The sequence below is a fragment of the Geotrypetes seraphini genome, chromosome 5 (assembly GCF_902459505.1).
Source record: "Geotrypetes seraphini chromosome 5, aGeoSer1.1, whole genome shotgun sequence".
NCBI classification, from domain to species: domain Eukaryota; kingdom Metazoa; phylum Chordata; class Amphibia; order Gymnophiona; family Dermophiidae; genus Geotrypetes; species Geotrypetes seraphini.
In genome coordinates, this window is record NC_047088.1 from 85,090,782 (window position 1) to 85,114,717 (window position 23,936).

Consider the following 23,936-nt stretch of genomic DNA (forward strand, 5'->3'; position numbering starts at 1 on the left):
AGTCTAGGCGAGAAGTGTATAAGGGTTTTGGTAGCGTGCTCAGAATCGCTTATCTCTGTATAAGCCTGTATTCTTTACGATGGGAGAGTGCCACATGTGTCAATGACCCCCCATATGTATTCATATATGTACAATTAGCATAAATTATTTTAGTTTAAAAGGATGTAAACTTATTCCCAATCACCTCCTAGTTCATAGTTGAATAAAATCTTACAGGGTAATCAATTACTTGTCAGTTTCACTCCCCCAGCTCATGTCGAATTTGTAGTTGTCCCTGTGAAAGGACTAGCTGTTTGGGCTGAATAGTAGTGAAGGTGATTTAAGTACACAGAAGGTCAAGAAACTGACAGGGAAGATAAGATAGAAGAAAGGCTGGATTTACCACCAGAACTGCAAAGGTCAACTGCTCTGTTTCCACTTACACAAAGCTAATCACTCAAATGATTAGAGCTTAATTGATCAATGAATCACTTAGTGGGTCAGTGTGCCTATCTGTGTAGATGCATGCATGACTGTGTGGATGCTGAAACGTGCCTTTTTTTTTTTTAATCCAGAAAAGTAGGCATCAACTTCTTTTTATAACATACCAGCTGAGTGGCTGAGATCACACACTTGAAAGTAGTTGCAGACATTTAGACCTGCTCTATAGCAGGTGTGGTTTGATGGATGTACCCCTGAATTCTATAAATGGTGCTTTGAGTTATGGACGCAAATTTTGGCACTTGCCCAATCTGTGCACAACTTAATTGAATAATAAGCCACTTAGCACTAATAATTAGCTTCATAACAAAAAAAATTATTAGAATTAATTGGTTTTAATTTAAAAATTATGTCTGTACATTTAGGTATGGGACAAGAACTTAAGAGCAGACATACTGGATCCATCTATCCCAGTACAGTAGAATCTCAGTTATCCGGTACCCATGGGGATTGGTGGATGCTGGATAACTCTTTTTCTGGTTGATTGAGAGTGCTGTGCTAGAAACCTTGTCTAACCCAGAACTCAATTCACCCCTCCCTCCCGTCTCAAAGCACCAGCACAGTAGCAGTCTTGAGCCACAACGTCCCCCCTTCCTCCCTGACCCAGCAGCGGCAATTCTTATGTTCTTATGTTCCTTTGGTTCCATCCTACCTAACTGAGTTGTTTTGTTATTCTTCTTAGCAATACTCGCGTCAGTTTCTCTTTTCTGCCGTCAGTTTCTATGTTTCTATTCTTCCACTAGAGGTAATTGAGGCCAGCAGCGTGTCAGATTTTAAAAAAAATGGGATTGGCACGTGGGATCTCTTCACGGAGGGAGTTAGGGGGTGGGACATTGGTATGGGCAGACTAGATGGGCCGTGGCCCTTTTCTGCCGTCCGTTTTCCATGTTTCTATGTTTCTATTGTCGAAGCCTTTTTGTTTTTCCTCCATCTAAGGGTTTTAGGCACAAAAGATATCATGATAAAACCCTCTCTTTTCAAATTGCTTTATGGGACAAGGATTTCAAGCAGCCTTCATCATCATTCATTTCTTACTTTCATTAAAGGAAATAACTTAAAACTTTCTTGTTTATTAAATTTCTTAGTTTTTAATACTAACATATTCTTCATGTTGATTTGTGTATCGTAGCTAGTCTTTTGTAAACCACATTGAACTTTACGGCAATGGCGGTCTAGAAATAAATTCTTATGTTATGTTATGAAGTGGTAGCTGGCCAGCAGGAGGCAGTGCTCAAACAGGCTGCTTGTGGCCAGCCCCAGCAGGGCCTTTCCTCTGATGCATTGGAATTGATGCATCCTGCTGACCAGCTGCCACATCGGGTAAGGAAGGGAGGGGGTTTGTGGCTCAGGATCACTGCCTGCTTCTGCTGCTTCAGGGCTTGAGAGAGGAAGGGAGGTGGCTTTACAGCTCAGGACTTCTGCCACTCTGGTACTTTGGGTTGGGAGGTAGGTGGGGGTCTATGTTTCAAGCCTGCCTCTGCTTTAACTGCTTTAGGGCTTGAGTGAGTGAGGGGTTTCGCAGCTCAGAACCGCTGCCACTGGTGCTTTGGGGACTTTTTTTAATCAGTGATTTTTTTTGCCGGTTGGGTGAGAGTGCTGGTTAGCCGGGTACCTAAATAGTAGCGATCCATACCTAAAATGTACATGCGGCACCAAAAAGTGGACATAGAAATGGGAGGGTCATTGGTGGATCGAGGTCATTTCTCAAATTTACATGTGTAATTATAGAATAAAGGGCATCTGCACTTAACTTTAGACAGGTTATGAACCATGTTTCCTTTTCTAAGCATAAGCACTATTCTTTTTTTTTTTTTTTTTAATTCTTTATTTAATTTCAAATTTTGACAGTGCAATACAAATATAATAAACATGAGCATTATACATAACGCACTTAAAATACACAAAATTAATACATTACCAATCCTTTTCTCCCTCCCTTCCCTTACACTGCACATGCATATATTATTACAATATTATAGATAAATACCTAATTTTAGGTGCCATTTATAGAATAGCACTTAGGCAGTTTTTTCAGTGCTTATTTTTTAGGCAAAATATGTAGAATTCAGTCTGTAATGTACACAAATATGTATGTAAATAAAGTCATTTCATAATCAATGCATGTTCTTGTGAACTCCATTCATGGTTGACCAGACAGTGCCCCTGGCTACACCTATCAGTGAAATACATATTTTCATGCCAAAGCGTGTACTTTTATACCAGTCAGTATCGTATACAAGGTCATGCATTTGGGCTGCAAAAACCCGAGGAAACGGTACAGTTTAGGGGGTGAAGAACTTATGTGCACAAGGAAGAGTGGAACTTGGGTGTGATTGTATGCGATGATCTTAAGGTAGCCAAACAGGTTGAAAAGGTGACAGTGAAAGCTAGCAGGATGCTAGGTTGCAAAGGGAGAGGTATGGCCAGTAGGAAAAAGAAGGTACTGATGCCCCTGTATAAGACTTTGGTGAGACCTCATTTAGAATATTGTGTACAATTCTGGAGGCTGCACCTTCAAAAAGATATAAAAAGGATGGAGTCGGTCCAGAGGAAGGCTACTAAAATGGTATGTGGTCTTCATAAGGCGTATGGGGACTTAAAGATCTCAATCTGTATACTTTGGAGGCAAGGCGGGAGAGGGGAAATATGATAAAGATGTTTAAATACCTACGTAATGTAAATGCGCAAGAGTCGAGCCTCTTTCAATTAAAAGGAATGAGAGAGCATAGGATGAAGTTAAGAGGTGATAGGCTCAGGAGTATTCTACACGGTATTCGCTATGCAGGCAAACTGGGAAAATCCCTTCTCTTCAGAATCACAGGTCTTTGGAACGACCTTACTACCCCGCTGCGGAACCTGGGCTCCCTCCAATTATTCCGCAGAATTGCACTTCCTATCATAAATGGCCCTCATTACCGTTGATATGTGATGCAATGTCACAGCAATCACAGCTGTTTGTATTCTTGGAAATAGTTGTATATCTCCTGACAATTGTCATATTGATGTACCATCTCACTGCTGTTTATAATCTGTTTTTCACATGACCTTTGTCATGTTTGGATTAATAAACATTCTTAACACATCCCTTGTGCCACATGTCCTTCATTGTTGTATGTATCTGGGAAACAGCCGTTTGCGCATTTTCCAAGGCCACATGCATGATTCTGCTGACTACATGGCTATGGTCCCTGATGGCTCTTCCTCTTTAGCCACTATGCTGTTTCAGTGACCTGCTCTGTAGTCTCAGGTTCAGGTCAGTGAAACAACATGTCAAAACTCCAAGTTTATATTAATAATAATAGTCATGTATATTTTACTCTTTTCGTTGTTAAATATATAATAATAATGTGTCCACTTTGGGGGGAAATATACATTAATATAGACATGCTAGAATACTTGTTAACAAAAGAGTAATACAAGAAAAGGCATAGAAAAAAATGCTTCTTAAAGCCAAAATTATATCACATTAGTCTAAGTAGAGCAACACAGGTCTGCCCAATGAAAGCAACGTATTTAACAGTGTCCGACCTGTTCAAAGAAGACTTTCCTTTCTGACCCTTAAATGGTTGTTCTGTTAACCTGGAAATATTCAGGGAGGAGTGGTCTACTGGTAGAGCTGCATCCAGAGATTGTAAAATCAAAGCCCACCATTGCTCCTTCTAATCCTGGGCAACGCACTTAATCCGCCTTTGCCCCAGCTACAAAATAAGTACCTGGATATATGTAATCCACTTTGAATGTGAAACCACAAAAAGCAGTATACAAGTACCATTCCCATTTTCTCAACGTGTCCTTAATGACGCGGTCCTCATCACATTCCATTCTATGAAGTATCAAATAACATTTATTATTTCTGGGAGATTTCAGACGTGCAGATAACCTATGTAGCACTGTTTCATACCTTAGAGAAGAGTACCCTTCCTTTGAAGGTAACATAGGCCCAGCTAATCCATATCTTCCTACTGTAGTCTCAGGATCAGGACACACGTTTTCAAATAATAATTCCAAACTGCAGTTACCTTAAACAACACCTTTGTAATTAGCTTCCCAACATTAAATATCTACTCTTGCAATTATTGACAGAGAATGTGATGACAGCATTTAGCATAGCAGTCAATAACATCAAGTATGTTTTATGTTTTATTACAACTTGATATACTGCTTGTTCTTTTGACAGGTCCAAGCAGTTTACATAATTAGAATACAATGAAATACAGAGAAAAGAACTCCAATAAAAAATAGGACAGACCTAAACCAAAAATCAGCCATAACACTTATTCATACATAAACATGGCTGATAATATCCCACAAAGATTCAAAATATCACTCCAAAACAAAAGCACCACACAAGCCAAGAAAGCTAGCTTATTATTTAAGCGAAAGAAAAGCCTCAGACAAACGGAGAGGTGTACCCACACTCTTCCACCCAAGCATCATAGGCAAAAAACTTTCGCACAAGTTTAAAGTTAGCAGGTGGGAGCAAAAAATAGCCGAGAATGATTAATGGTAAAAACCACTGAACACAAACTGGTCAAATATCCCACCACATATATCCATATGTCCTGATGAAATACTGTTGATAAAGTCCACAGGATATGGGAAGGATAGACCTAGGGTGACCATATTTGTGAAATATAAAAAGTGGACATGTGGCCCCATCCCCAAGCCCAGTAGAACGAGTTTGAGATGGTGATGTTTCAGATGTTCAGCTACTTCATTTTTGAAATGCCCTTCTCCTCCTGGATATGTTTTTTGATTATGGACCTAATTTTGGGATGGCCAACTATGGATATCCCAATTCAAACTTATCAAAAACACCCTTCCACCTGTCTTTATAGAATAGCACCCAAGTAGGCACCTACTTGTCTTCTCAAACCAGGTGCTCTGTTTCTAAAATTCCCCTCTATCCCCCAGATTTTATATACAGTGCTCAAAATTAGGGCCGTTAATTGGCACCAATTTGAATTTGCAAGCATATCTTACTACACGCTATTCTATAATAATGTGTGCCCAAATCACATGGTGCAACTCAAAAGGCAGTGGGCCCTTTGAAGATACTTGCTCAGATCAGGAGTATCCCAAAATTTTGCACACAGTGTTATAGAATATCGGAGATGTGTGCCCTAAATTTGGGGGGTGGGGGAGGGAGGGAGAGAAGAAAGAGATGCCAGAGCATGGGAGAGAGAGAGAAGGGAAGGAGAGCAGAGCAGAGAATAGGAGAGGATAGGAAAGGAGAGGAGGGGACAGGAGAGGAGAGGAGAGCAATGCCATATCTTGAAGGTGAATGAAAATATGGAAGGTAAGGAGACAGAGCTTGGGGAAGAAAATAAGAGGAGAGAGATGCCAAACCACAGGAGGAGATGAGTAAGAAGGGAGGAGAGATAGAATGGAAGGAGACAGAGATGCCAGACTGAGGGGAGGGGTGAGGAAAGCAGTGGGGTAGTAAGGGTAAGCAGCACCCAGGGCAGTGGCGCTGCGCATACGCCTCCTTCCCTTTCCCCTTACCTTTTTAACTTCTCCGGTGTGAGCAGCATGCTCATGTTGGTGTTGACTCACCCTTTGATGTCACTTCCTAGGCGTGGGTCCTGGAAGTGATGTCATAGAGAGCATCAATTCTGACATGGGCAGAAACCTTGCATAGGGGGCACGGGGGAAGGCAAGGGGCACATGGCAAGGAAAGGAGCAAGGGGCGGAGAGGAGGAGGGATGCCATGCCCTTAGGAAGACTGTGCCTATGGCAGACAGCTCTCCCTGCACCCCTCCCCCTTACTAAGCCACTGGAGGGAAGGGAGAGAGGGAGATATGGGAGGGAAAGCAACAGATGCCTGAAATTGGAAAGGAAAGGAGAGGAGAGAGATGCTAAACCATAGGATGGGGAATGAGGAAGAAGGGAGGGAGAGATGGAAGGGAAGAAGACAGATTACAGACCAAGGGAAGGGGAGGGAAGGGAAGGAGATAGATGCCAGATCATTAGTATTGGTCCAATAAAATGGGATTATTTTCCATTTTTTATTTTATTTCTATTTGTTAATTTGTAAAGTGGTGATTGTTATTTGTCAGGTTTTTCAAATTTACATCTGCTATATTTATATTTTGCACAGTATTGGGGGACATGCATTTCTATTTCTGTGTTGTTGAATTCTATGCAGAATTTGGCTTCTTGGCGGTTCAGTTTAGGTCTTGTCTATTTTTAGTTTGTGAATACTTATCCCATACCAGACAATGGTGTATCTGTGTTCGGTGTGTATGAAAAAGACATGGTTTTCTGTTAGCATTGACTGTGCAGGATCAATCTGTTCTAATCTGGCTAGTTTAGTTTTACAATTGGTGTACTGATGTTTTAGTACTCACTACTGTGTTTAAGATGCTGACTTTTCCTAGGTGCACCCTTGTTGTGTGATCTGTGGATTATTACTAAAAATAATTTTTTTCCAGATTGAAGAGGGGGGTGTTAAAAAATGATCAGCCTCAGATTTCAAATACACTAGATACACTATTGGATGTAAGTGTGCTGCAATCTCCAGTGTGAAGCTGACTGATCCTGCTGTCCATGGAAAACCCCAGTTATAGATAAGTAACCTGGCTTACTGTTTTATAAATGAAAGCAGCAATACAAAATGGCAATGTTTTCTTTGGGAATAGGGATAGGGATGGGGTTAGTAAGAGAAAGGCAAAGTATGCTTGGGATTTGACTGGAATCCTCCCATGTCCTCTGCAACATGGACTTTGCACTTGCAGTAAAGCAGATTCTTTTGTACCTGCGGACTCTGCTAAGTGAACTTTCCAATGGGAAACTGTATCATACTGTTTATAGCACAGATATTCAAGGGCACTTAACCAGAGCATGTCACCGAATATAGCTCTGGCCACTGAAACATTCTCCGGTAAGTGCCACGGTAGGCTGGCAGCAGAATCAGAGTAGACCTACAAGTTATCCAGATGCTGCCAATTTTCAACGCTGGTGCCTAGCTAACTAGCCAGGCAAGTCGGACATCATAAAAAGCAGTGCAAACTGTGCCCGATTATTATCTGGGTACCAGCGCTGACAAGCAGCCAGGTCCGAATTTCTACGGCCATGAAAGTCCTGAATATGCAGTGCCAGGACCTGGATTAGACCTGCACTGAATAACTGGTTCTACTTCTTCCCGTGGTGGTCAGTGCTTTTTAAAAACACAGACTGCAATGGGCTGAAAACTGACCAGTTAATTTGAAGGCTGATTGGTTCTCATATTTCTTCCTACTGGTCAGGGCACCTATCTTTTCTCCTCTTAAGTTTCCCTCTCAGCAGAACAGGATCAGGATCAGTGCACTGGCAGTGAGGTCCTGATGAAAGAAGGGGTTCTCTGTCCACAGAGAACCTACATTACAGGTAAGTAACTACACTATCTCTGCATAAGTAAACAGACTGTTTGTTTCTTAGGTAACAGCCTCTGTAGGCAGCTTTACTTAAAGTATGTCACTTTGATGTGGGCCATATCTGGGGGGAGGGGCAATAGAGCATCTCATGTTCCACATCCCATCTCCCATTTCTCATTTTTTCTGGGGCTTCCAGTACAATAGGAACTACATAAGAGAGCTCCACAGAATAAGACTTAGGGCTAGATTCGCTAAGCAAACCGATCGTGTACCGATCAGTTTGTGAGCCCTTTGCAACCCGATTTCCCTCCTGCACTATTCACTAACCTGTATAGCGATCTGAATCTAATCTGCGCATGCAAATGAGGGGGAACTGCATGCAAAGTAGAAAGGGACGCGATTCACAAAAAAAAAGTTTCCGATCCGACTGGACTGGCCGATCAACCCACAAAGCGACTGCTGGGGACCAGTCGCAAACGGCTTTCCGACTCTCCTGCTCCATTGCCATCCTGCACTCTGCCCTGATCTTCAGGTTTTTTTTCCTGCAAGCTACAATCCCAATCTTCCAGCCCTGCTTTCTCCTCCATGGAGCAAGACCTGCGTACTTTAGAAAATTGGTCCTCGATCTGGCAGCTGGGCTTCAACGCCAAGAAATGTAAGGTCATGCATCTCGGTAACGGAAATCCTTGCAGAAATTACACCCTGAATGGAGAAACTTTAATCAGGACTAAGGCAGAACGAGACTTAGGAGTAATCATCAGTGCTGACATGAAAGCAGCCACTCAAGTGGAGAAGGCTTCATCTAAAGCACGGCAGATGATAGGTTGTATCAAGAGAAGCTTCATCAACAGGAAGCCTGAAGTCATAATGCCATTGTACAGAGCCATGGTGAGACCTCATCTGGAATACTTTGTGCAATTCTGGAGGCCACATTACCGTAAGGATGTGCTCAGAATTGAATCGGTTCAGCGGATGGCCACCAGGATGGTCTCGGGGCTAAAGGGTCTCCCGTATGAAGAAAGACTGAGCAAATTGCAGCTCTACACTCTCGAAGAGCGTAGGGAAAGGGGAGACATGATTGAGACATTTAAATACATCACAGGACGGGTCGAGGTGGAAGATGATGTCTTTCTTCTCAAGGGACCCTCGACCACAAGAGGACATCCGCTCAAACTCAGGGGAGGGAAGTTTCGTGGAGACGCCAGGAAGTACTTCTTCACGGAGAGAGTGATTGAGCATTGGAACAAGCTTCCAGTGCAGGTGGTCGAGGCACGCAGCATTCCAGACTTCAAGAACAAATGGGATACCTATGTGGGATCCCTACGAGGGTCATGCCAAGGGATAGGGTCACTAGGGTATGGACTTGAATGAGTAGGTCAGTAGAGTGACAGTACAATTACAATTATACTTTAGGGGGTCAGTAGACTTAAGAGGGTGGGTAAATGGTGTGGGCAGACTTGATGGGCTGTAGCCCTTATCTGCCGTCATCTTTCTATGTTTCTATGTTTCATGTCCTCTCTGCCACCTTCCCTGCAGTGCGAGCCCACAGGTTTAAAGCAAGTCTGCACGCCGCAGTGCAGCCCCACTTTAAACCCGCGGGCTGGTACTACAGGGAAGGCGGCAGAGAGCAGGGTATGACCAGCTGACAGTCGGCGATAGGGAAGAGGTTGCTGCCGCCGGGGTGGGGAGAGCAGGAGAATCAGGGCCCGTTCAAACAGCAAGCCTGCTGAGTATGTGGGGGAAAATGCCGCCCTTCACCACAGTGCAGCCCGTGGTTTTAAAGCGGGGCTGCACTGCGGGGAAGGGTGGCATAGAGCAGGAGAGAATAGGCGGCATAGAGCAGGAGAGTCTCCGAGATAGGGAGAACGAGAGGTCACTCTCTAAAACTGAAAGGGGATAGATTCCATACGAACGTAAAGAAGTTCTTCGTCACCCAGAAAGTGGGAGAAAACTGAAACGCTCTTCCGGAGTCTGTCATAGGGGAAAACACTCTCTAGGGATTCAAGAAAAGTTAGACGAGTTCCTGCTGAACCAGAACATACACAGGTAGGGCTAGTCTCAGATAGGGTGCTGGTCTTTGACCAGAGGGCCGCTGTGTAAGCGGACTGCTGGGCACGATGGACCACGGGTCTGACCCAGCAGCGGCAATTCTTATGTGTGACATCATGGCACAGAGCAAATAGGGCAGGTGTATTGTGAACAATGAAATGTTGAATCTATGGGAAAATAGGGGTTATTTTCCAGAAGTAAACATTGTGCCTCAAAACCAGAGAAAGTGAACAGTGGATTCTATTGGGAAAATAGGGCTAGGCTCCTGCATGGGACAGCATTTGTCCTGTAGTTCACTCTCCGGATGCCAGGGGGCCATATCTGAAAGCAAAGCCTGACCATGAGGTGAAAGGGAAAGTAAAAAGCTGTGGGGGGTTTTAAGCGCCAGTCCACAAATATGCGAACGGTGCAAATGAGGAATATTGGTTGCAATTGATGCAACCGCAGATAGGCGAACTCGTGCATCGTGAACGCACGAATAACGAGAACAGACTGCTCACCTGAAACAGATGTTTTCTATACACAATAGAAGCAGGTGATGTCATTGTGTTGGAATGGACCTGCTGTCCCTGAGGTCATAATTTAGTGTAAAGTTCTGAGAATGCACAATCTCCTCAGCTCCTAAATTGGTTCCAAAGCTCATTAATTTGTAGGTTAACGTGTTAAATCAAATTGGCATGCACTAAATCTTGTAAGGCACACTACAAACACAAGGCATACTAACTAAAGCAAATCCCTACTTGTCTTGCATTTTGCATACTTTATTTTTCTACTACACATATATTCCACCAGTACAGGATGAGAAGGACAATCCTTAAAGCCATAAGCACAGCAAGGATGCATTTTTTTCCATGGAGAAAGTACAAGCACCAAAAGATACGAAGGACTAAAAGTCTAGGACTATCTTTGATCCTCATGGCAAGTTTCAAGGTGTAAGAGGACGTGAATTTTTCTTTAAAAACTGGTGAGAAATCTGCAGCTAAAAAGTGCTTGTAGGCTTTGTCCCAGTTTGAAAATTACCCCAGCACGATTAGTATGCTTTTTTCCTGCCCAGGCCCACGCTGAGGAGTTCTTCTAATCTAGGACACTGAAAACACAAATTTGGGTCAAGTGAACCCTTGAGTCATTGTAAAACTGCAGGAATTAGGAAGAATTCATTCCTGCAGCACTCTTTATCAGTTCACTCAAAGAAAACAAACCAAGGTACACAGTTCATCAGTCCATGACAGCTTAATAAGTAATAATCTCTCTCCTCCCTGGTTAATGAAGCCTGAGCCATGAGGTGGAGATCACAGTGACACATATACACACTTCATGCTCAGTGCATTTCCAGTCTGCTGCTTTAGCAATACCATGCTGTGTACTATCAGAATTTGATCTACCCCTATAATAGTGTCACCAAAGAGGAGACTGCAGATTCTCAATTATTTTATTGCTGTTTTCTGCCCTAATAAAACTCCTCTGGCTAAACTCTTCACTACTCACAAACATCCAGCTTGCATCAGAGACTCAACTTACAAATATACTGCTTGCTAAATACTGTTTCGCATTAACCTATGAACTGATGCTTCTTAAGATGATTATTTTGCATTAAAATGCATTAATATTATTATGCATTAACATGCATGGGTGAAACAAACTGAAAAAAGGTCAAAAAATTATTTAAAATACACATGTGAACTGAAATTTAATATACAGCATATATACACAGTGATTGGAATAAAGGTAATCCATGCATTTTACCTCATGAGTTAATGTGCATCTACCGTATTTTCTCGCATATAACGCGCGCGTTATACGTAGTTTTTACGTACCGCGCATACCCTTGCGCGTTATATGCATGAGCGCGTTGTACAAAATTTTTTTTTACATAGTTCCCCCCCCCCCGGACGTCCGATTCACCCCCCCCGCAGGACCGCTCGCACCCCCACCCCGAAGGACCGCTCGCACGCACCCCCACCCCCACCCCGAAGGACCGCTCGCACGCACTCCCACCCACACCCGCACCCCCACCCTGAAGGACCGCTCACACCCCCACAGCCTCCCGACCCCCCCCATCATGTACAAGCTCCTACCGGTGTCCTGCTGCTTCCTCTTGGCGGTCCCGACACCCGACACGATCGGGGCAAGAGGGAGATCAAGCCCTCTTGCCCCAGCCAACCGCGGCACCCCCGACACGATCGGGGCAAGAGGGAGCTCAAGCCCTCTTGCTCCCGACTCCCCGACACGATCGGGGCAAAAGGGAGCCCAAGCCCTCTTGCCCCGCCGACTCCCCAACTCCCCGACAATATCGGGCCAGGAGGGAGCCCAAGTCCTCCTGGCCCTGGCGACCCCCCCCCCCCGCTAGTTGTTCGGACCAGGAGGGAGCCCAAACCTCCTGGCCACGGCGACCCCCTACCCCCACCCCACACTACATTACGGGCAGGAGGGATCCCAGGCCCTCCTGCCCTCAACTGCAAACCCCCTTCCCCCGAACGACCGCCCCCCCCAAGAACCTCCGACCGCCCCCCCAGCCGACCCGCGACCCCCCTGGCCGACCCCCACGACACCCCCACCCCTCTTCCCCGTACCTTTGTGTAGTTGGCCTGACAGACGGGAGTCAAACTCGCCTGTCCGGCAGGCAGCCAACGACAGAATGAGGCCGGATTGGCCCATCCGTCCCAAAGCTCCGCCTACTGGTGGGGCCTATGGCGCCTGGGCAATCAGAATAGGCCCGGGAGCCTTAGGTCCCACCTGGGGGCGGGGCCTGAGGCACATGGGCCCAACCTGACCATGTGCCCAAGGCCCCACCCCCAGGTGGGACCTAAGGCTCCCGGGCCTATTCTGATTGGCCCAGGCGCCTTAGGCCCCACCAGTAGGCGGAACTTTGGGATGGATGGGCCAATCCGGCCTCATTCCGTCGTTGGCTGCCTGCCGGACAGGCGGGTTTGGCTCCCGTCTGTCCGGCCAACTACACAAAGGTAAGGGGAAGGGGAGTGGGGGTGTCGTGGGGGTCGGGCAGAGGGGTCGCGGGTCGGCTGGGGGGGCGGTCGGAGGTTCTTTGGGGGGGCGGTCGTTGGGGGGAGGGGGGTATGCGTCGAGGGCAGGAGGGCCTGGGATACCTCCTGCCCGTAATGTAGTGCGGGGTGGGGGTAGGGGGTCGCCGTGGCCAGGAGGGTTTGGGCTCCCTCCTGGCCCGAACAACTAGCGGGGGGGGAGGGGTCGCCAGGGCCAGGAGGACTTGGGCTCCCTCCTGGCCCGAACAACTAGCGGGGGGGGTCGCCAGGGCCAGGAGGACTTGGGCTCCCTCCTGGCCCGATATTGTCGGGGAGTTGGGGAGTCGGCAGGGCAAGAGGGCTTGGGCTCCCTTTTGCCCCGATCATGTCGGGGAGTCGGGGGGGCAAGAGGGCTTGAGCTCCCTCTTGCCCCGATCGTGTCGGGGAGACGGGACCGCCAAGAGGAGGCAGCAGGACACCGGTAGGAGCTTCTACATGATGGGGGGGGGGTCGGGAGGCTGTGGGGGTGCGAGCGGTCGTTCAGGGTGGGGGTGCGGGTGGGAGTGCGTGCGAGCGGTCCTTTGGGGTGGGGGTGCGAGCGGTCCTGCGGGGGGGGTGAATCGGACGTCGGGGGGGCATCAGGCTTTCAGGGTGGGGACAGGACTTCAAGGGGGAGAGGAGAGTCGGGTCGGGCGAAAGGAGAGTCGGGGTGGCCAGAGGAGAGTAGGGGCGGGCGAAAGGAGAGTCGGGTGGCGACGGGAGAGTCGGGCAGCATGCGCAGTATACGGGTGTGCGCGGTATATAAAAATTTCTGTACATAAATTTGTGTTTTTCGCGCGCTATACCCGTGTGCGCATTTTACACGGGTGCGCGTTATCTACGTGAAAATACGGTACTTTATTTAAGTCAAAATTTCAGTAGGGTGCAGAAATATATTAAAAACAAGGCAATAGCAAAACAGATAACCATGCCCTGATGCTGTTGTCACATATGAGGGGCCGAAAGTTCTCAGCCCAACCAAATGTATTTTTCCAACGGAACGAAAAAAGTGGAAAATCACTGGACTAACCCCTTTTTTATAAAGGTGTGCTATGCTTTTTAGCACGCGCTAAACACGCACTAAACACTAACACGTGCATGTTATCCTATGGACGTGTTAGCGGTTTGCGCATGCATTAATTCAGCGTTCGCTAAAATGCTTGGAGGGGCATAATCGAAAGGGACGTCTAATCCGTTTACGTCCAACTCGCAAGTCGTCCAAAGTAAAAAACAGCTAGGACACATTTTCGAAAAATACGTCCAAAAATTTTTTACTTTCGAAAATCGTCTAATTATACGTCTTGCCAATCTGATCGTCCAAGTCGCTAAATCGTCCATCTTTATACGACATTTTCGTCTAACTTTTCGTCCAAGTCCAAAACGCCTAGAACAAGCCCTGTTGGACATGGGAGGGGTCTGCAAAGTGATGGACTGAACATCCAGACATGCCACCTAAATAGTGGGGTACCTTACAGGGCACTGCTGTGAACTTCACAAAAAGGGTGCCATGTCTTTTCCTCACTTCAGCTCCCTTATAGGTTACGATGAGCCCCCCCAAACCACCTCCAAAATCCCCCAGACCCACTTATCTACCACCCCAATAGCCCTCATGGCTGCAGGAGCCACTTATATGCCAGTACAAAAGGGTTTTGGGGGTGTATAGGAGAGTGCACATGTTTAAGTATCAATGCAGTGATTACAGGGGCTTATGAGCATTGGTCCTCCTTTCTATGGGTCCCTAACCCACCCCCAAGATGACTTAAGCTGCCTCTGTGCTGGACGACTAGGCTTTCCTATGCCAGGCGGCCAGGTAATGATGGTCTGGAGGCGGAATTTTAAAGATGTGATTAATAATTTTATGGGGGTAGGGGGGAGTCGGTGATCACTGGGGTAGTGTGTGGGGGTCTGTTTTATGTGTTTGAAGTGCTTATCTGGTGAGTTTAGGTGGGTTTTTGTGACTTGTTTTACATGGTCTAAGTCACAACGTCCAAGTTCCGTCGATCATGGGCTGTTATAACTTTTGGTTATACATGCTGTACAACTAAGTCTAAGCTAGCCCACGTCCCGCCAAATTCCCGCCCTCGACACTCCTCCCGAAACGCCCCATTTAGCTTTGGTCGTTCAGCGGCCCTATGAAGGCCTAGGTCGTTTAGAAATACGTCCAAAATCCGTTTTTTGTATCGACACTTGGATGTTTTTGAGAAATGTTCATCCAAGTGCCAACTTAGGCCTGTTTTTGGACGTTTTTCTCTTTTGATTATGAGCCCCGTAGCGTGCCTTTGTAAAAGAGGGCCTAAATGTATAGCCCTTGATGAAGACTGCCTCAACTTTGTTGGTTGGGCTGAGAACTTTTCAGTGGCCCCCTCATACCTTGAACCATACATGACTCAAAAGCGGAAACAAAACATCAGCATTTCGGTATCCATTTAGCAAAAATGTATATGATTTTTTTTTTTGTTAGATTAGTAACAGGTAAGTCAATTTTAAACACAAAGGAGGGAAATCGATAAATAGCATTCAAAAATGGGGACCACAAAAATCAGCACTTGGGGGGAATTCGACAGGTGCTAAGACACCCATAGAAATATAATGGGCATCAGAAATTAGCAGATACTAAATTGCTTAGCGCCCTTTGATGAATTCCCCCTAAATGCTATTCTATAAAGGGAATGCGCCTTTTATAGAATAGTACATAGCGCTGATTCCTGTGACTAACTTTGGATGCAAGACTTATGCCAGCTGGCACCCAAGTTAGATGCTCTTACCCAGTATTCTATATGCCTGTAACCTTTTAGAACACACCCTGACGTGCCCATGCCCCTACCATAGCCACACCCCCTTTTATAATACAGTACTCCGAAATTCATGGGGGTTCCATTCCAGGAATACCCGCAAATTTTGAAAAACCACGAATGTGGTTTTGAGTCTGTAAAGAGGCAGGAGAGGGCAGCTGTAGTGCCTGCGGGTGCAGTAAATCATACCTGGTATGCTCCGGGGGGGGGGGGGAGGGGGAGGGGTGGCGGGGGAGATAAGAAGGAATTGGCTGTGCAGAAAACTTATTGGCTGATCGTTGGGGAGAGAAGGAGGAATCGGCTGTGCAGAAGGCTGATTGGCTGATTGTGGGGGAGAGGAGAAGGAATCGGCTGTGCAGAAGGCTGATTGGCTGACCAGGGGAGAGAGGAGGCTATGCAGAAGGCTGATTCCTTATATTTTCTGACCGGAAGAGGCAGTCAGAAAATGCCGCGAATGACTGAGTCCACGATTCGCGAACCACGAATTCGCGGGGGAACACTGTACATGCCCAGACTAATAGAATAGTGCGCAGCCAGATGTGCATGCTGATTTTAATAAGTGCCAATTAACACTTAATTAAGATCTTGTTAGCCAATTAATTTACACGCATGGCTCAGCAGTGTGCCCAAATTTGGGTGCCATATATAGAATTCGGGGGAAAATATCCTCTCTGAGCAGACACACCAGCACGTAGACACGTACACCTCTGTATCATTGCAGTGTTGATGATGCACTGATCAAGTTCTTCCCTTCCAACGTTCAGCAGCGTGTTGTTTCATACCATAACATTTAGTTTGTCACAAAAACATAGAACTACTCTGTCTATTTCAGCAAACACCATCTTCACAGTTAGTATAAAGAATGACATCACACTGACATCAGTTTTGCACAGTAGAAAAGTAAGCAAGCCGTGAGCTCTGGCAGTCAATTATAAAAAGTGTTGCTCGACATTTGTATTGCTACAAATTACCCGAATTTGCTTAAATTACCCTGTTACACAACAAAGTTAGATGACAAAATCTGGGGGTTCCCATTATTTTCCAATCACTATCTATACAGAAAGAGAGGGGGCGGGAGGGGCTCCTTTTTAGCTCACTAGTTTCTCCTTTCAGTTCAATCAGAATCATAACTGCCCGAATATTTTTCTCTGCGCTTCCTTCTCTCCCATTCCTCCTAATCCACTGTTCACAGCAGCAGCCTTGAGACCAAAAGCCATGCATCACGAATCCATCCAAAACCCTGTATCATGGGCTCTAAATTCAATCTACTACTATTTATCATTCCTATAGCATTACTAGACATACCCATCAAAACATAGAAGAGACAATCCCTGTTCAAAAGACCTTACAATCAAGTCAAGACAGGCAAACTGGACAAGAAGGTGCATCTATACACAGTGTGCTGCTGTGTTGTCCTTGGTGCATTGCCACTGAACCATTTGGCTGGTCTGAGTTTTATATGTTAGATATTGAATATCAAAAAGCTTCAACAGTTCTAGGTGGGTTACGTACAAACATATATAAAAATCACATAAAATTATCACAAAATATATTACATAAAACAAATATAATAGTATATATTATGCAATAGGCTAACAATCAGAGCTCAGCCAGCTTACCTAAGACTAATAGCATAATTTGAATAACTAAACACTTGTTTTAAAACAACATAGAGGCAATTCTATAAAATGGCACCTAAGGGGGTAATTCATCAAGGGGTGGTAACCAATTTAGTGCATGCTAGCCAATTTGCAAAAAAGAAACTTCCAGAACTGATCTGAGAAATTATAGACCGGTGAGTCTGACTTCAGTGCCATGCAAAATGGTAGAGGCTATTATAAAGAATAAAATTACAGAGCATATATATAAGCATGGTTTAATGAGACAAAGCCAACAGACCAATGATCCGTCTAGCCCAGAATCCTGTTTCCACAGTGGCCACAAATATCTAACAAAAACCTAAATAGTAGCAACATTTCATGATGATGATCCCAGGCCAAGCATTGGTGTCCCCTATGTCTGTCTCAATAGTAGACTTAACTTTTCCTCCAGGAACTTGTCCAAAACTTTTATAAACCTATCTATGTTAACCACTGTTGCCTGGCACTATAATCCAGAGCTTAACCATTCTCTGAGTTAAAAAATATTTCTTCCTATTGGTTTTGAAAGTATTTCTCTGTAACTTCATCGAGTTTACCCTAGTCCTTGTAATTTTTGATGGAGTAAAAAAAAAAAAAAAAATCGATCCACTTATAATCATACTATACCACTCAGGATTTTGTAGACTTCAATAATATCTCCTCCCCCCCAAGTCATCTGTTTTCCAAGATGAAAAACCCTAATTTCTGTCGTGTTTCCTCATACAAGAGGAGTTCCATCCCCATTTATTATCTTGGTCGCTCTTCTACTTCCACTCTATCTTTTTATGAGATACAGTTACCAAAATTGAACCTAATACTCAAGGTGAGGTTGAACCATGGAGCGATATAGAGGCACTATAATATTTTTTGTCTTATTTATCATACCTTTTCTAATAATTCCTAGCACCTTGTTTGCTTTTTTGACTGCTGCCCCACATTGGGCGTATAATTTCAGGATATTGTCTATAATGACACCTAGATCTTTTTCTTGGGCGCTGACCCCTAAGGTGGACCCTAGCATCTGGTAACTATGATTTGCTGCAAATAAATTAGAGAGCCATTAACAATCAATAATTGACTGTTAATCAATTATTGATCTTAATTGACTGGAGGCTAAGCAGTGAAAGAGAGACGAGGTGGAATGCAGGACAGTGTTTGGGGGAGATGCAGGGTAGAACGACAGGGATGCAAGGAAAGGAGAGGAAAGAAAGGGTGCTGTACTGAAGCTGCTACCAGTCAAGGGACAGCCGTGCCTTCACCAACAAAACAGAGAGCATAGTACTAGAGCAGGGGCTCTTAACCCGGGGTCCATGGATGGGTTTCAAGGGGTTCGTGAGGGTCAGATAAAAATGAATATTTATATTCACTATACAGCCCGGTACTGTTGATTTTTCTCACACATAACAAGAGAGTAAATGTAGTAGTAGTAGTAGTAGTAGTAATGGTAAGAATATAAGAGATGACATTGCTGGGTCAGACCAGTGGTCTGGTCTGACTCACGCTCACGCGGCGGCCCTTTTGGTCAAAGACCAGTGCCCTAACTGAAACTAGCCTTACCAGTGTACGTCCTTGTTAACTTTGTCTTGAATCCCTGGAGGGTGTTTTCCCCTATGACAGACTCCGGAAGAGCGTTCCAGTTTTCCACCACTCTCTGTAGTAGAAAACGTACTAGTTGTAGATCTGTTTTAATTTGCACAAGAGGATTGAATTTCATAATTATAATGAGTGGTCATTACTTTTTGCTTAAAAGAGTGGGTTATTTTAGATTGTTTACTAAGTTTAATAATATTTTATGTATGTCATATAAGTATGAGACAATCGAATCTTGATAAAGTACATTATATTCATTGCATGCAAAGTTGTGATTATGTGAATATTTCTGGGGAAGGGGGTCCATAGCTTTCATCAGATTCTTAAAGGGGTCCATGACTCAAAAAAGGTTAAGGATCACGGTAATAGAACAACCATTAGTAAGTCAAGGGGAAGGAGGAGATGTGCAATTTTTAAATATTTGCTTCAGCTGCTGACTGCTGGGGAGAAGGTGAGAGAGAAATTGAAAGGGATGAGGTAGGGGTGGAGAGAGGGAAACTGGTAATGAGGAGAAGGATTTTGAGAGAAAGAAAAAGAGAGAAAGATGGGGACTGCTGGGGACAGGGTGGGCTGCAATCTTCCCTCTAATTTTGTTCAGCGTATGTATAGGTCTCCATTTTTGTTTGGCACATTATTTTTACAAGTATGTGTTGGGGCAAAGGGATAGCCTGCTTTCCCCTTGGTCTGCATAGGTAAATTAACGCCTGGGAAATATGCCTAAATAAATTATCACATTTGGAAAAAAAAGCCACACAAGACTGCAATAGATTCCTATAACTAAAGCTACCCACTTTGCCTTTGTTGTTTACACTAAACAATGCAGTTAAACTTCAGCCAGTCTAGAATAAGAAAACACAAATTAGAAACTGAATTGCAGAGACAATTAGAAACATAGAATCATGATAGCAGATAAAGGCCAAATGGCCATCCAGTTTGCCCATCCCCAGTATTCACGATCTCCTCCTCTCCCTAAGAGATCTCACATGTCTGTCCCATGCTTTCTTGAATTCAGAAACAGTCTTTACCTCCACCACCTCTACCTGAAGACTATTCCACATATCTACCACCCTTTCTCTAAAAATGTATTTCCTTAGATTACGCCTGATCCTATCACCTCTTAACTTCATCCCAAGCTTTCTCACTCTGGAGTTTCCTTTCAATTGAAAGAGACTCATCTTATGTATATTTATACCTTGTACTGTAGGTGTTTAAACATTGCTATCAAATCTCCCCTCTCCCACTTTTCTTCCAAACTATACATATTGAGATCTTTAAGTCTGTCCCCATAAGATGAAGACCACTGACCATTTTAGTAGCCTCCCTCTGGACCGACTCCATCTTGTTTATATCTTTTTGAAGGTGAGATCTCCAGAATTGTATACCATATTCTAAATCTAAATGATGTCTCACCGGAGTCTTATACAGGGGCATCAATAAATCCTTTTTCCTACTGTCTATATCCCTTCCTATGCATCCTAGCATCCTTCTAGCTTTCACTGTTCCCTTTTCAACCTGTTCGGCCACCTTAGGAGGGACCTTAAGCCACCTGGGACAATCAGATCCTTAGATCCTCCCCAGTGCATCCCAGCATGCACTGGGGTGGAGAAGGCCTGCTATTTTGAAGAGGCAGGCCTGCTGGTTGGAGGTAGGAGGCAACCCACCAGCCGCACTTCATAAACAAGGTAAGGGGGGTGGGAGGTCATCGGAGGCATGGGGGGGATCATTGAGGGTTTGACAGCGGTGAAGGAAGAGAGTGGGCATCCCTCCCGCTGCTTGGGGGTTGTCGGCAGGGTTGCTTGGTAGCGAGAGGGAGTGGGCATCTTTCCCGCTGCTGGGGGGCGGTGTCGGGGGGTTGCTTAACGGCAGTGTCAAGAGAGAGGTGTGCCAGGAGAGTTTGCTTAATGGCAGCAGTGAGAGGGAGTGGGTATCCCTCCCACTGCTGTGGGGGGGGGGGATAAGGGTTGCTTGACGGAGGCAAAATTTTCTGGCAGTTCTGAGCTGTCAAGCCTTACTTTCCTGAAGACAAAACAAAGAAGAATCCAACGAGTGTTGAACAACCAAATCCAAAAGAAAGACTGCAGAAATGATGTACAAGATGCAGGAACTTTATTAGAGTCAAAAAATTTTGTTTTCCCACAAAATAGTCCACCTTGGTTAGAAACCAGGACTCGACACAGTCCGTGTTTCGATTAACACTTCTTCCTCAGGGGTCCAAGATGTTCTATGTTTCAAATACAATGAACCATGTGAAGTTAAACAATTTGGAAAAAGTTTTGAAGCTGATGAGTAACAAAAATCTCCTTTGATAGATGTGTCTCAAGCACTGACCACAAAATAAGGCTAGGACAGCTCAGACCTGCCAGAAAAGTTTGCTTGCAAATATAGGACAGCAAGGTTAGTCAATCATAAGAACATAAGAACATAAGAACATAAGCAATGCCTCTGCTGGGTCAGACCTGAGGTCCATCATGCCCAGCAGTCCGCTCACGCGGCGGCCCAACAGGTCCAGGACCTGTGCAGAAATCCTCTATTTATACCCCTCTATCCTCTTTTCCAGCAGGAAACCGTCTAATCCTTTCTTAAATCCCAGTACTGTACTCTGCCCTATTACATTCTCTGGAAGCGCATTCCAGGTGTCCACCACACGTTGATAATAGAGAATCACCTGGAGTGCTCATTTAAATATTAATGACATTGTTGTAATACATTTGCACGGCAAAGTTGGAGACTGCTAGGAAGCTCAGAAAAGACCATGGGTAAGCCGTTTTGATAATCCGATGCTAAAATATATGAACGCTAAACCGGCCACATTAAAGTTTTGAGAATCTTTCCCTCAGTGACTTGCCCAGGGTCACAAGGAGCAATGCAGGGTTTGAACTCATAACCTTAGGGTGCCAATGCTGTAGCTCTAACCACTATGCCACAACCTCCTTTCCTGGCATCGGATTTCTGGCCATAATACCAGCGGCAGCCCTGCTGCCTGAATATTAAACCCAAGATGTTTGGTTCTTACTCTGCCTGGGATCCAGCAAAGGATGAGACTAAACAGAACATGTTTGAGCACACAGAGAGCCACAAGCCAACAGATTTTTCCTCATGGCTCATCACACTTACTAACCACTGAACTCAGTATGCAAAGCTGGGACCACCTGACAGTTTATTGGAGAAGACTAGGAACAACGGTCAGGGTAGGTGCCTGTCTCTCCTGTGCTGGTGGATGACTAACTAAGCTTATTCTATCCCCGGTAATTCATGCAATTATCTAGTTTATTCTTGATCCATGAATAGTTTGCCCAGGCAGGGTCAGGGCTTTGTAATACATGTAATTAATTACCGAATTTAGCCTGAGGCTAAGCCCTCAGCAAGAATCTCTGTTCAGCTGCCTGCTGAGGTACAGAATTAACCACAAAGATACTGTCTGATTCTATGAACTTTGCTTAAAAGTTAACTTTATCATTCCATCAGAGCAAACCCCTGTTGCCAAGTTGTCTTTTCCTCCATATACAACTTTGTTGATATAATTTAGGGTACTATCAGATATCTACTGTGCATATTACCCAGTTACCAAATGACTCACTTCCTACATAACATAACATAACATAACTTTATTTTTCAATACCGCCTTAATCGAAAGAATTCTAGGCGGTTTCCACAAAAGAGAAAAACTGGACAATCAGCGAAATACAAAATAATAAAATGAATACAGCCTGTTGTATTAAAAAGACAATAAAAATTTAAAATTAATAGGATAAGATTAATGTTTAAAAAATAAGATAAAAGCACAGATTAAGAAATGAATTTATCAAATAATATTGTCTTGATTTCTTTTCTAAAAGCGCCATAGGACAACATGGCTCTGCTAATATAATTACCCAACTAGGACTGTTGTTTGCTTGCTTGAAAAGCAAGCATCCTATCTAAATAAGACCTGAGTTTACAGCCTAAAATCTTCGGGTAAGCAAATAAGTTGCAGTTCCTGGTTATCCGCACAGGGTTATATAACACAAAATGAGATAGCAGAACTTTCATAGCTTATTAGGACTATTTGGGTGTTTGGAAACTGAAGGCCCCGTTTACTAAAGTGTGTTAGGCATTAAATATATGTTCAATACATGAAAACAGGATAGCACACAACCAAGGCAGGATTAATTCATCGAGGGCCCCTAGGCACACAAGTACACTGGGCCCTCTGCCACACCCCACCCCACCATACGCCCAGGCAGAAACAGGAAGCTGTGTCAGAAGGAAGCTTTGGGCAAGCAGCACCGCTTGCACAATTACAGTTCCTGTTGCCTTTCTTACCCACGTTGCTTGCTTGTCTTACTTTCTGTCGATGGGGGGGGGCCCGCGTTGCCGATCGGGGGGGTGCCCACATTGCCAATCGATGCTGGAGGGGCCCATCGCCGTTTGGAAAAAACAATGTTGATGCCCTCCTTCATCGGGCCCCCCTGACCATTTCGGGCCCTAGGCACGTGCCTACTTCGCCTATTGGTTAATCCTGCCCTGCACACAACTGTGTCAAGGTTTTTACAACAGTTTACCTGTTGTGTGGTAAACTGTGCTTTAACATGTTTTTCAGATTTAACTCTCTCGGGGTATGGTGTGTTTGGGGAATGTTTTATTACTAGACATCCGTGCAGTCCAGTGCTGTATCTTTAACTGCACTACCATAATCCCTGAGACCTATATACAATCCTGTGTGCCTAAAACATTAGGAGGTATGAGTGTTCCTAATTTTTATTCTTATTTTATTCTAGTTACGGCAACATTCTAAATTTACTCCTCTTCCAAAAATATAGGTTCATGCATATTTATATGTGTAAAGTTTTATTCCAATTAAGCCATTTTCATTAAGAAAAATTATTATTTATTGTTTGTATTCTACTCAGTACAGTATATTTTCTATTCCTATTCTGATTTCATTTTGAAAAAAAAAAGCATTGTTTTTACTTCTAGTTCTCGTAAACTAATGGCCAAAGTTTTTTTCTGATTCTTATTCTTGTTAACAAAATATCC